The following is a 15148-nucleotide window of genomic DNA, read 5'->3' as shown; positions in this document are numbered from 1 at the left end:
TGTGACTACTCTAGAAAACAACCTAGCAGCTCTTCACAAAGTTACTATCTTGTCAAACAATTCCACTCCTAGGTATATAATAAAAGAAAATAAAACTAAATGTTCAAACAAAGCAAGGCTACAGATGTTCACTGCAGCATTATACGTAAAAGCCACAAAGCAGAAACAAGCAAGTGTCTATGCAACAAATGATGGGAAAAAAATATTTTGACTGTATGTTTAGTGAAAACGTCAAAATGTACAAATACAATGTTTTCTTTTGTTGCTTCTACATTTACTGCTGACTAACTAGTTTAAATATATCTGTTAAATAAATCCAGCGTCATACATGTTTATCAGTGTTTTCTTTTAGAGTTTTATAATTATAGCTTTTACATTTTGGTATTTGATTATTTGAATTAATTTTGATATGAGCAGGGAACGTCCTGTTCTGCTATTTTCTTGATTTTTCTTAATTTCAGCCTTTTTCTTCCTCCTTGGGAAATTGTATATATTTCTGTGTAAAAAAATGTATGTTTGTTTTTCTGATGGTATCCTGTAGGTCCCATATGCACTCTTTACTTTTACTTTTTTTTTTTTTTTTCCATCTAACTGGCTAATTTCATTTTTGTTTCCAGACACCAGCTTGAAACAACTACCAGCTAATTTCAGATGACCTTGTTGTATACCAGCCTGCTGATTCTTGTTCATATTTGTGTCAGCTATTGAGGCTGTTAATGTTCTATTTTGTTATTGTGTTCTTCATTCAGGTCTAGGGTTTTTTTTTTTTTTTTTATGGTTTCTATTTCTTTATTAAAGCTCTCATTTTATTCATTCATTGTTTTCTCGATTTCTTTTACTTATCTGTCTTATGTTTCATCTCATTCAGCTTCTTTAAGGTGATTATTTCAAATTCTTTTCCGTGTAGTTTACTTCTTTGTACTTGGTCACTGGAGCTTTATTAATTGGTTTTGCTGGTGTCATTTTGGCTGTATGTGTATTCAAAGAGCAAATACCTCTTCCAGTCTTGACAGACCTCCTCTCTGGACCTTGGGCTGTTGGGATAGCCTCTGGAATCACTGACTGGGATAGGAGTCAGGTCAGACAGCTGCTGCTGGATATATAGTAGAGTCTGTGGTTGGGACACCTATTACTAGGGTCTGAGGCAGGTGTTTCTAAGGGTTTTTAGACAGGATGGCTTTTAGGATGTTGGTCAGTATAGCTGGTAGGTGGAGCTGCATTACAGTGCTGCTTTAAAATGTGCAATTTGACAGAGTAGTAGGCCTATCTCAAGGGCACATACTGGACAGAGTTTTGCCTAACTAGGAAACCACTGATTAGGCAAAACCCTATCCTGGCTAGTAAGGTCTGTAGCCAAGTTACAGAGCAGTTTCAGAGTCTTTGTGGTACTGGGGTTCACAGTCCATTACCCAAGGCATGGTGTGGCATCTATGTCCCTGGGTATAGTGCCTGGATCGTTGCTATTCAGTGTTATTATGATTGAGGCTGCAGGGTGATAGGCCTATAGCTGGGGACCTTGTTGGCAAAACTGCCACCTGGGCACAGGCCTGCTTTTGCCAAACAATTCTTAGTGTCAGAGTTTTGCTGTCTTCTACCTGGAGTTCAAAGCTCCCACAAAGCCACTTTCGCTTGTGAATCATTGCCAAGTTATCGCTACTATGGGGTATATGAACAGAGGACCATCTGTTACCACCGTTTTCTGATCTTGTACTTTTTCTGCACAGAATTTAACCAAGCTTTTTAAGATATATTGGTTGTTTTTCATCACTTTTACTCATTGTCTTCGTTTTTTCAAAGTAAACTTTATTTTTTATTGACAATTCTAGCTTTGCAAGATTATTTCAAAGATACCACAGTGTGCCTATACATAATCCCCTGTTGATAACATCTTATGTTAATCTGGTACATGTGTTATTAAAGTTTATTATGCAATCTTGATGTGGTAGCATTAAGTAAAATTCATTCTTTATTCAGATTTCCAGAGTTTTTACCTAATTTTTTTTTTTTTGGATCCCATCCTGAATATAACATTATTACTTCTCATGTCTTTCTTTTAGGCTCCTTTTGGCTATGACAGTTCCTCAGACTTACCATAAATTTTAAAGGTTTTCATCATTGTCGGCAAGCTAACACAAGAAGAGAAAACCAAACTCCGTATGTTCTCACTCATAAGTGGTAGTTGAACCATGAGAACGCATGGACACAGGGAGGGGAACGTCACATGCTGGGGTCTGTTAGGGAACTGACAGGGGTTGGGTAGGGGAAGGGTAGCAGCACGAGAAATACCTAATGTAGAAGATGGGTTGATAGGTGCAGCGATCCTCCGTGGCACATGTGTATCTGTGTAATAGACCTGCACATTCTGCACATGTATCCCAGAACTTAAAGTGTAATAGTTAAAAAAATAATTTTTTTTAGTTTTTCTTTTTTCTGGACTGTTAAGTTCTATTTTAGATACATACCTGTCATTATCGCAGTGCTACTATGTCTTAATTAGTGTTCCTTGTAGTAAGTTTTCAGATTGGTTAGTATGATTTTTTTCAGCTTGGTTCCTTTTTTGCAAAGTTATTTTGGCTCCTCTAGGTACCTTGTATTTTCCACAGGATCAGTTTTTTGTTTGTGCCAAAAGCCACCAGGAATTATGATATGTAGTTCAAATTTAAGAGTAGGATCATCTTAACAGTATTACATGGTACATTCCATGAACACTTATAGTGAAATGATATCAACAGAGGACATCTTTATTTATTTATTTATTTGTTTATTTATTTTTATTTATCTCACACTTAACCCAGGCTGTTGTTGAGCTTCTGGGCTCAAGCAATCCACCCTCCTTGACCTTCCAAAGTAGATTATAGGAGTGAGCCACTATATCCAGCCCTCTTGTTACTTATTTGGAACTTTTAACATTTATATCAAAATGTTTTTTAATTGTCAGTGTATAAGTATTATAATTTTGTTACAGTTGAAATAACAAATTTACACTAATTTCTAGGTATTTTATTTTATTTTTTAACTGTCAGGCTCAGGGTACATGTGCAGGTTTGTTATATAGGTAAGCTGAGTGTCATAGGGGTTTGGTGTAGAGATTATATTGTCACCCAAGTAATATGCATAGTACCTAATAGGTAATTTTTGATCCTCCCACCGTCTACCCTCAAGGACGCTCAGGTGCCTTGTTAGTAATATGTATTTGGTTTTCTGCTGCTGCACTAGTTCACTTAGTGCAGCAACAGAATAATGGCCTCCTGCTCCATCCATGTTTCTGCAGAGGACATCATCTCATTCCTTTTTATGGCTGCATAGTATATACCATGGTGTATATTTATACAATTCATTTCCAATGGATTACAGAAATGAGTTTTTATAAAATTGAAAATTCCCTCATGTTAAAAACCCTTAACAAAGGAGGCATTGACAGAACCTACCTCAAAATCATAACAGCCATTGTGATAAACTCATAGCCAACATCACATCGAATGGGCAAAAGCTGAAACCATTTCCCTTGGAAAAAACCGGAACAAGGATGCCCTGCCTGTCACCACCACTGATCAACATGGTACTGGAAGTTCTATCCAGACCAGTCGGGGAGAGAAAGACATAAAGAGCATCCAGATAGGAAGAGAGGAAGTCAAACTATCTGTGTTTGCAGATGATAATATTTTATTAAATTTTTACTCATATCTATTTTTTTTTTAAACATGCTTTGGGTTTAGTTTTTTTTTTTTTTTTTTTTTTGAAGAGCAGCTTACTTGTAGGATTTAATTCTTAGCAATGGAATTTATACCTGTAATTTGCCTTCTGAGCATTCTTGTAGCTGCTTTCTATCAGTTTTGTGAAGATGTATTTTTAGTTCTTATGAAGTATTTACTGATTTGTTTGACTCATTGGAAATTTAGACACACAAATTTACAAACATGTGTTTAATTTCCACAATTTATGAATTTTCTGTTTTATTACTCAATATATTCTGTCGTCACAAGAGATACTTTGTATGAATATATTATTTTAAAAACTTTTTAAAACTGTTAAGTCTTGTTTTATGGCTTATCATAGGGACTGTTCAAAAGCTGGGGTTTTTTCCTTTTTTTTTTTTTTTTTTTTTTGAGGCAGACTTTTGCTCTGTTGCCAGGCTGGAGAGCAGAGGCAGATCTCGGCTCACTGCAGTCTCTGCCTCCTAGGTTCAAGGGATTCTCCTACCTCAGCCTCCCAAGTAGCTGCGACTACAGGTGTGCACCACCATATCCAGCTAATTCTTTTTATTTTAGTAGAGCGGGATTGCACTGTGTTGGCCAAGATGGTCTTGATCTCCTGACCTTGTGAACTGCATGCCTTGGCCTCCCAAAGTGCTGAGATTACAGGTGTGAGCCACCACTCCTGGTCCAAGAGCTGTTTTTTTGTGCTTGAGAAGAATGTATATCCTGCTAATGGTAGTGAAGTGTCATAGATTTTTGTTAGGTATAGTTGGTTCAAAATGTTGTCTTAATGTATTCTTCATACTTTTTTTTTGCCTAGTTGTTCCGTCCGTTAGTGAAAATGGACTAATTTTTGGAAAGAGTTTGTGAAGGATTAGTACTAATGCTTTTTTAAATTATTTGTACAAATTTATGGGGTTCATGTGCAATTTTGTTGCGTGCATAGATTGCACAGTGATCAAGTTAGGGCATTTAACATGTTATCCATCACCCAAATAATGTACGTTTCACCTATTAACTGATTTCTCATCATCCATCTCCCTTCCACAACCTCATACTTCCCAGACATTGGCTATGAATCCATTTGGTCCTGCGTTTTTCTTTGTTGGGAGACGTTGTAATTACTGACTGATTTCACTACTTTTATTTGTCTCTTCAGGTTTTCTGCCTGTTCCTGATTCTGTCTTGGCAGTTTGTATGTTCACAGGAATTTATCCTTTCTCTAGGTTTTCAAGTTTTTGAATATATAGTTGTTCATAATAGTCTTTGATGATGCCTCTTCCTGATTCTATCTTGGTAGGTTGTACGTTCACAGGAATTTATCCTTTCTCTAGCTTTTCAAGTTTATGAGTATCTAGTTGTTTATAATAGTCTCTGATGATGTTTTGTATTTCTGTGATACCAATTATAGTGTTCCCTTTTTCATTTCTTGTTTTATTTATTCTGGTCTCTCCCTTACTTTTTTGGTAGTTTAACTACTGGTTTGTCACTCTTCTTTACCCTTTAGAAGAAGCCACTTTTTGTTTTGTTGATTCTTTCTTGGCCAGGCTGGTCTCAAACTCCTGACCTCAAGTGGTCCACCCACCTTGGCCTCCCAAAGTGCTGAGATTATAGGTGTGAGCCACCACGCCTGGCCAAGAAAATTAGTTTAAGAGCTAATACACACCTACAAACACAATCTAGTCATGCATTTTTCTAGTCTATATTCCATTTAATGTAATTAGTTTTTCTAGTCTATATTCCATTTAATGCTCCTGTGGTCTTTTTCCTTCTGCTAGTTTTGGGTTTGAGTGTGCTCTTGCTTTTCTGGTTTCTTGAGTTGCATCATTAGATTAATAATTTGTAGTATTTATACGTTTTAAAGATGGACATTTAGTGCTGTAAACTTTACTTTTAACACTGCTTTTGTTGTGTCTCACTTCTCACTGCTTTTGGTTTATTGTATTTCTTTTTTTTCTGTTTCAAAAAATTTGACTTTCATATTAATATCTGTGTTGACCCAGTGATCATATGTCGTAGTAAAACTCCAGCCAAGGAAGACAAAGAGACCTTTGGAGACCAAAGACAACTTTATTTAATTTGGGCACCTGAGCCAATAGCAGACTCACACACAAAATGGCTACTGACCCTGACAAAGAATGCAGGCTTGCATTACATGTCATTTGAGGCTGGAAAACGAGGCAGGGTACCGGTTTCAGACAAAGACATAAATTAATTAACCCTGTGGTAGTTCTGAGAAAGCTTACAATTTAGTTATCTTGACCAGTCAACCTCGAAGCTGGACAGAGCTGGGGTAATGGAAAACAGGAATTACAGAAACATGCAGGGGTCTGGAGGCAGGCGATAAGCTTGGAAGGTTGAGATAAGTAAGCTTGCAGCTGCAACTTGTTAGCAATGCTGGGAGGGACTACTTAAATTTGTTAGCCTATGTATAACTTCTAAGTAACCTGTACTTAATGTTAACTATTTCCTATGTTATGTTTATTATTTTTGGCTTTATTATTTATTTTATTTTATTTTCCTTTCACATTCTCCCCTTTAAAAGCTTTCTTTTAAAATAAACTATTATTAGAAAGCTTTTACCTTTTTCCTGATGATGCACATGATGCTAGGATAGTAGGACAGAGTCAAAGGCCTGTCAAAAGGCAATTCATCTGTTTGCATGGGGAGTTGCTTTGCCAGTGTATCTGCTTTTAGCGTCACTTACCTTCTGTGTGGGAGCAGATTGGCTCCCTGGCTTAAATTTTTCTCAACCTTTGCTGTCCTCCCTGTGGCTGTGCCTGTCTTCTTAGATTGTTTCCATCTTTCAGGGAATCTTCCCCGTCACTGACTAACCAGCCATCCACCTAGGGGGCATGAATTTTGGCCTCATCTCTAGAGAGAAGCACGAGTAAGCCAGCCAGGAGCTGAACTTAACTATTTTCTGTGGCGCCATTTGCCTGTGCCTAAGTAGAATTCAGATTATACCTCAACAAGTTATTTTTATAAGTGATGTTTAAGGCCTAACTCTTCTATCGCATACCTATACATTTGTGTTTTACAATCCATATGGAAGGTAAAGAGGGTGAGACATGGGAAAGGAAACTAGAAACAACCTACGTTAGTTTCATAATTCTCCACCTTCTTATGAGATGAGCTTTCTTCTGTGGGTAATGGCTGATACTTATTTAGTGCCATTATTTGGGAGGTGGTGTGTCTAGCCACTACTACTTCTGTAGTGAACTGTATGTTCCTAAACAGGAGACGCAGTAAACAAGGGAGTATTGGACAGCTGCCTAATAGAAGTACTACACTTCCTGTGAGAGTCTTGAATCCTCCAAAAGATGAAAACCATCCACTAAAAAGATTGTCTGAGGTCCAACCTTTCCAAGTTTGGATTGGAACATGAGCTAACTTTCTCACTTTGATGCAGTGATTTCCGTAACTGCCTACCTGTTGTCATCAATTTCTTTTTTTTTTTTTTTAATTATTATTATACTTTAAGTTCTAGGGTACATGTGCATAACGTGCAGGTTTGTTACATATGTATACTTGTGCCATGTTGCTGTGCTGCACCCATCAACTCGTCAGCACCCATCATCTCGTCATTAACATCAGGTATAACTCCCAATGCAATCCCTCCCCTCCCCCCCGTCCCCATGATAGGCCCCGGTGTGTGATGTTCCCCTTCCCGAGTCCAAGTGATCTCATTGTTCAGTTCCCACCTATGAGTGAGAACATGCCATGTTTGGTTTTCTGTTCTTGTGATAGTTTGCTAAGAATGATGGTTTCCAGCTGCATCCATGTCCCTACAAAGGACATGAACTCATCCTTTTTTATAGCTGCATAGTATTCTATGGTGTATATGTGCCACATTTTCTTAATCCAATCTGTCACTGATGGACATTTGGGTTGATTCCAAGTCTTTGCTATTGTGAATGGTGCCGCCATAAACATACGTGTGCATGTGTCTTTATAGCAGCATGATTTATAATCCTTTGGGTATGTACCCAGCAATGGGATGGCTGGGTCATATGGTACATCTAGTTCTAGATCCTTGAGGAATCGCCATACTGTTTTCCATAATGGTTGAACTAGTTTACAATCCCACCAACAGTGTAAAAGTGTTCCTATTTCTCCACATCCTCTCCAGCACCTGTTGTTTCCTGACTTTTGAATGATCGCCATTCTAACTGGTGTGAGATGGTATCTCATTGTGGTTTTGATTTGCATTTCTCTGATGGCCAGTGATGAGGAGCATTTTTTCATGTGTCTGTTGGCTGTATGAATGTCTTCTTTTGAGAAATGTCTGTTCATATCCTTTGCCCACTTTTTGATGGGGTTGTTTGTTTTTTTCTTGTAAATTTGTTTGAGTTCTTTGTAGGTTCTGGATATTAGCCCTTTGTCAGATGAGTAGATTGCAAAAATGTTCTCCCATTCTGTAGGTTGCCTGTTCACTCTGATGGTAGTTTCTTTTGCTGTGCAGAAGCTCTTTAGTTTAATTAGATCCCATTTGTCAATTTTGGCTTTTGCTGCCGTTGCTTTTGGTGTTTTAGACATGAAGTCCTTGCCCATGCCTATGTCCTGAATGGTACTACCTAGGTTTTCTTCTAGGATTTTTATGGTATTAGGTCTAATATTTAAGTCTCTAATCCATCTTGAATTAATTTTCGTATAAGGAGTAAGGAAAGGATCCAGTTTCAGCTTTCTACTTATGGCTAGCCAATTTTCCCAGCACCATTTATTAAATAGGGAATCCTTTCCCCATTTCTTGTTTCTCTCAGGTTTGTCAAAGATCAGATGGCTGTAGATGGGTGGTATTATTTCTGAGGACTCTGCTCTGTTCCATTGGTCTATATCTCTGTTTTGGTACCAGTACCATGCTGTTTTGGTTACTGTAGCCTTGTAGTATAGTTTGAAGTCAGGTAGTGTGATGCCTACAGCTTTCTTTTGACTTAGGATTGTCTTGGCAATGCGGGGTCTTTTTTGGTTCCATATGAACTTTAAAGCAGTTTTTTCCAATTCTGTGAAGAAACTCATTGGTAGCTTGATGGGGATGGCATTGAATCTATAAATTACCTTGGGCAGTATGGCCATTTTCACGATATTGATTCTTCCTATCCATGAGCATGGTATGTTCTTCCATTTGTTTGTGTCCTCTTTTATTTCACTGAGCACTGGTTTGTAGTTCTCCTTGAAGAGGTCCTTTACATCCCTTGTAAGTTGGATTCCTAGGTATTTTATTCTCTTTGAAGCAATTGTGAATGGAAGTTCATTCATGATTTGGCTCTCTGTTTGTCTGTTACTGGTGTATACGAATGCTTGTGATTTTTGCACATTAATTTTGTATCCTGAGACTTTGCTGAAGTTGCTTATCAGCTTACGGAGATTTTGGGCTGAGACAATGGGGTTTTCTAAATACACAATCATGTCATCTGCAAACAGGGACAATTTAACTTCTTCTTTTCCTAACTGAATACCCTTGATTTCTTTCTCTTGCCTGATTGCCCTAGCCAGAACTTCCAACACTATGTTGAATAGGAATGGTGAGAGAGGGCATCCCTGTCTTGTGCCAGTTTTCAAAGGGAATTTTTCCAGTTTTTGCCCATTCAGTATGATATTGGCTGTGGGTTTGTCATAAATAGCTCTTATTATTTTGAGGTACGTTCCATCAATACCGAATTTATTGAGCGTTTTTAGCATGAAGGGCTGTTGAATTTTGTCAAAAGCCTTTTCTGCATCTATTGAGATAATCATGTGGTTCTTGTCTTTGGTTCTGTTTATATGCTGGATTATGTTTATTGATTTGCGAATGTTGAACCAGCCTTGCATCCCAGGGATGAAGCCCACTTGATCATGGTGGATAAGCTTTTTGATGTGCTGCTGAATCCGGTTTGCCAATATTTTATTGAGGATTTTTGCATCGATGTTCATCAGGGATATTGGTCTAAAATTCTCTTGTTTTGTTGTGTCTCTGCCAGGCTTTGGTATCAGGATGATGTTGGCCTCATAAAATGAGTTAGGGAGGATTCCCTCTTTTTCTATTGATTGAAATAGTTTCAGAAGGAATGGTACCAGCTCCTCCTTGTACCTCTGGTAGAATTCAGCTGTGAATCCATCTGGTCCTGGACTTTTTTTGGTTGGTAGGCTATTAATTATTGCCTCAATTTCAGAGCCTGCTATTGGTCTATTCAGGGATTCAACTTCTTCCTGGTTTAGTCTTGGAAGAGTGTAAGTGTCCAGGAAATTATCCATTTCTTCTAGATTTTCTAGTTTATTTGCGTAGAGGTGTTTATAGTATTCTCTGATGGTAGTTTGTATTTCTGTGGGGTCAGTGATGATATCCCCTTTATCATTTTTTATTGCGTCTATTTGATTCTTCTCTCTTTTCTTCTTTATTAGTCTTGCTAGCGGTCTGTCAATTTTGTTGATCTTTTCAAAAAACCAACTCCTGGATTCACTGATTTTTTGGAGAGTTTTTTGTGTCTCTATCTCCTTCAGTTCTGCTTTGATCTTAGTTATTTCTTGCCTTCTGCTAGCTTTTGAATGTGTTTGCTCTTGCTTCTCTAGTTCTTTTAATTGTGATGTTAGAGTGTCAATTTTAGATCTTTCCTGCTTTCTCTTGTGGGCATTTAGTGCTATAAATTTCCCTCTACACACTGCTTTAAATGTGTCCCAGAGATTCTGGTATGTTGTATCTTTGTTCTCATTGGTTTCAAAGATGTTGTCATCAATTTCTAAACAACAGTTAGTCTAGTTAAATTTACTGCAGATGCAGATAATCTAATGCCAGTCTGTTTTGATAAATTACATTTCTCATTCTGTGTAGATTGTACAGCCAATAAATCTAAAGATTTAGATGTTTCATTAGTTATAATTTCTAATAATGCATGTAACCTAATGATGCGATTAATCATATAGATGGGAGTACAGTATCCCTATAATCCATCTTGCACCCAGATGGCCGGGCCATAATTATTTATTATTCTCTCTGCAATCTGTGTCTTTCAAGTCCCCTATTTCTATATCTTTCTTTAAGTCTGCTGCTCCTTTGTTTTTACTTCTAGGCTCATCATAAATAGGAATACCCTAAAGCTTCTACTTGCTTCAAGAGTAACAGGAAGAACAATGGTTTAATAACACCTAATGCACAAGCCCCTGTCCATTTTTCTGGCAACCACCGGTAGGCTCACTGATCACAGATCAAGTAGAGGCGTGCAGGTGCTTACCATGTTGATGCTTACCATGTTTTGTGCTTTTGGTTGATCCCAAGAGTGATTTCAAGAAGAGAACCTAGAAAATGCTTTAAAACAAGTGGCCTTCAGTTATTTTTACCCGTTTTATTTTCTCTCTACCATAGTTTTTCATATAGTTTCGTTGTAGTATTGTTGCCCTAAACAGGCTAATTTGCCTGCTGGGTGTGGCTAGGTAGTCCCCCAGTGAGGTAGGCAGTATCTTTCTATAATAGAAGCCTTTAAGAGCCAAGTACTAGAGCCAGTAGGGATTAATTCTGGAGCATTTGTGCCAGAGAGAATTAAAGTGTAGTTGTGCTGGGGAAGCAATTCTTTTACTCCCAAGGCCATCTATCCTCCATGTCAGTTCTTTTGCATACGTACTATGAAGTAACTCCTATTTTTCCTGCTATGTTCTTAACTAACTGCACAAACAGATTTTTAGTGGTTAAAGATGGCTCAGGAACTACTTGGTTAATATCTTCACTGAATGACTTGAAATTTTTAAATCGTTGCTGAGGTTTGTGAGCTTGAGGCTTTTTGATAATATAAAAACTATACAGTGCTGTTGGTAGGCCTGCACCCTGGAGTATTTAATGCCTAATCTCTCTAGCTTAGGATCCGCCTCCTTTTCTGTGGCTTCATCACTGTATCCAACTGGAACTTCAGTGCCTGTTGCCCAATTAGGTGAATCTGATTTGAAATAACAAATTCAGTGAGGCTACAGGAATTTCCTGTTACACAATTATCATAGTTATACCAATCTATGGAGAGGTTTCTGGAGAAACGTATGTCTTGAGACTGCGGGGTATCACGAATCCAGTACAGGATACAAGTGGTTGCAGTCACCTTTCTTTTGGAGTCAGGAATGTGGCAACCACGAGAGGCACACACTGACATGACTCTAGGGCAAGGGTTGCCATAACAGATTGGGGCCGCCATTATTACTTTAGTTTTAAGGAGTGTTCTTATTATTTAGCAGGCATCTAAATACAGATACACACTGCGTTTATTGATGGAGGGTATCCAGGTTGAATTGTAAAGAGTTCCTTTTTCAGACCTTTCACGAATGTCATACCAACTTCGAGGTAGAAATTCGGGGTCACCGCAGACATAGGGCTGATTATCACCAACATCACACATTGAATAAGTAATTTGGTTATATACATAAATTCCTAGGGAAGTTCCTATTTGCTTATAATGGGTTTGATATATAAAGGTTTTCACCTGTGTGTTCCTTACCCAAGTAGTGTGGGTGCACATGGAAAACTCATTTGTATTTTCATCGCTTTGTAAGTTTGACATAATAGTTAATATAAGTAAAACAGAGAGTAACATCTTCAGACTAGGCACAGGCAGGCTATGTTGCTTTCTGAAAGCAAGGGTTGGCAACAATGGCAGTATAACAATAGTACAGCAAATATTACTAGAATAGCAATAAGTATTAAAATATCAGCCCATATCTACTTTACTTATTTACTGAACACTCCTCAAGCTTCGGCAGTGCGTAGAATAGTCAGCTTCTGGTTGTGTGACTATAGCAGGGCTCAGCGATTTTTCATTAACAGTTGGGTCTGAGGTTGACTGGTCTGGGTTTGGTCTCTGTTGGCACCTCATCTTAGGGTTAGTTTGGTGGGTTCATCAGGGTCTGGCTGGCTGGTCCACGTGTCCTGGGCAGTAACTGGCTTTAACTGGCTATGACAGTTCCAGGGAACAACTTCAGCAATCTTAACAGCAGTGTGAGTAAACACGATTACTATAAAAGGCCCATCCCATATGTGCCCTAACATGGACAGGTTCCACTTTTTGACTCAGACAGAGACCCTGGGTTGGTACGGGTGAACTAGGCTAGTTAGGCCTACTGGCAGTCTTTCTTGCACCAAGCTTTGCACTTCTCTCATAGCCGTACCTAAAGCTTGCATTTGTCTTCTCGTTGTTAGTTTCCGTACTTCTTTGAGATCTCCTTTAATTTGGAAAAAAGAGGGGGATGCCCTCCAAACAGAATTTCATAGGGTGAGTATCCAGTTTGCTTGTTTGGGGTGCATCTGATTCGAAGGAGAACCATGGGCAGAGCCATATCCCACTTTAGGTGGGTTTCTTGACAGAACTTTTTTAACAGTTGCTTTATTGTCCGGTTCATCCTTTCGACTTTTCCTGAACTTTGGGGATGGTACGCAGTATGCAGCTTCCATCTTGTTTTTAATAATTGGGATACGTTTTAAACAACTTCAGCCACAAATGCTGGGCCATTATCTGACCCGATAGTCAAAGACACCCTAAATCTGGGGATAATATATGCTAGTAATGCCCATGTTACTTCTTGGGCCTTTTCAGTTTGGTTGGGGAAAGCTTCTACCCACCCATAATAGGTGCATATAAAGACCAATAAATACTTTAGTCCTCTTACATGGGGTAACTAAGTAAAATCTACCATCAGGTTCTCACAGGGGATTGAGCCTACTTGTATTCTAAAGGTAATGGTTTTGGGAAAAGAGGTAACATTAAAGTTTCTTCTTCCTGTGGTGGGACTGCCATAGCCACCCACCTCACCTCTCTGTCTGCCTTTCTATTTTCTCTAGATCTATAGGATCTGTCTGTCTGATGATCTTTGCAATGTATAATGGCCACCTTTTTAGGTGCCCAAACAGCATCTAAGAGCTGCAGGATCTCCTTTTTATTTTTTATTTCTTTTCCTGCACCTGTTAGAAGTCCTCTCTCTAGATGGCTCCATGAGCATGCTGTGTAGCAAAAGCATATTCAGAATCAGTATACTTATTAACTATCCTCCCTTTTGCTAGTAATAAGGCTCTTGTTAAAGCAATAAGCTCAGCCTTTTGGGAGCAGAGGTTCCAGTTGTCAGTGACTGTGCTTCTACCACTGTTCCCTCACCTGACTTAAAATCATTTATCACTACCGCATACACAGCTCTGCAAACTCTATCTGAAATGAAGCTGCTACCATGTGTAAAATAGTCTAGGTCTGAATTTTCAAAAGGATGATCTTTCAAGTCTCCCCTGCTTGAAAACACTTGATCTACTACATCCTTACAATAATGTGATGGGAATTCTTTTGATTCTTCTATAGGCAACAGAGTAGCTGGATTTAGGGTGTTCACTGTTTCCACATTCATATTAGGATTTTCATGTAACAGTCTGATAGTTAGCCATTCTTGGATTAGACAGCCAGTGATGCCCCCTCTGGTCTCACAGGGTTATTACAGTGTGTGACACCTGAATAGTTAACTTCTGTCCTAGCGTTAATTTGCCAGTCCCCTGGGCCAGCAAGAGAGTTGCCACTGCTGCCTTAAAGCAGGGTGGCCAGCCTAATGCCACTGTGTCTACTTGTTTAGATAAATAGGCCACAGGTCTATGCCATGATCCTAGCATTTGTGTTGAAACTCCTACTGCTGTCTCTTTTCTTTTCATCCACGTACAAGAAGAAAGGTTTAGTCTGATTTGGGATGCCGAAAGCTGGAACCTGTGTTAAGGCTTTTTTGAATTTTTTAAATTCCTTTGCTTGCTCTGTCTCCCAGAGGAGGGGCTCTTTCTTACCCTACTTTGTAGCTTCATATAGAGGCTTAGCTAAAAGTGAGAAATTTGGGATCCAAATGCGGCAGAACCCTGCTGCACCTAAGAATTCTCTGATTTGGTGCCCTGTGGTGAGGGTAGGGAGTGTACACACGGCCTCTTTCTGCTCACTACCGAGCTCCCTTTGTCCTTTGCTTGTTATAAAACCTAAATATTTAACTTTAGGACAACAGATGCAAGACTTTTTTTTTTTTTTTAAACTTTGTGTCCAGCCTTCTATAAGACACTGAAGAGTTCCTCCATGCCTCTTTGGCAATCCTTCTAATTTGGGGAGCTTTTTTTTGATGTCACTTTGTGACTGGCTAACAAAGGCAGTATTTACCATTTTCTGCCTGTGTGTCAGATGGAGTGTAGAGCCAGTGGGTTTCGCACAGCCGCTCACAGAACTGGCTGGGACTCTCGTTGGGCTTTTGGAGGACTTCTGAAACTTTCCCTGTGTTCATTGCTTTTCTTCCCTCTGACTTTGGCCCATTTAGGAGTGCCTCCATATGCCTCTGTAGGCATTCTAAATGATCAGGGTTGTTTAGGTCTCAATTTGGGTCGGTGTCAGGGAACTGGGCTTCTGCATACTGCCTAGAATCATTTATGCATTCCGGTACGTTGTTTTCTAGCCAGTGGAGGGCTGCTTGCACCGCTCTGTACCTTTCTTTTGTGC

At 38.9% G+C, this 15148-nt stretch overlaps 1 protein-coding gene across 8 annotated transcripts in view; it reads left to right on the top strand.

Annotated features, from left to right (window-relative positions):
• LOC139360952 (ubiquitously transcribed tetratricopeptide repeat containing, Y-linked) overlaps positions 1-15148 on the top strand; it is a 215591-nt gene that overhangs the window by 38567 nt on the left and 161876 nt on the right. The window lies entirely within an intron of this gene.

The sequence above is a fragment of the Macaca nemestrina genome, chromosome Y (genome assembly GCF_043159975.1).
Source record: "Macaca nemestrina isolate mMacNem1 chromosome Y, mMacNem.hap1, whole genome shotgun sequence".
NCBI classification, from domain to species: domain Eukaryota; kingdom Metazoa; phylum Chordata; class Mammalia; order Primates; family Cercopithecidae; genus Macaca; species Macaca nemestrina.
This window is presented reverse-complemented; position numbering and strand designations above follow the sequence as displayed.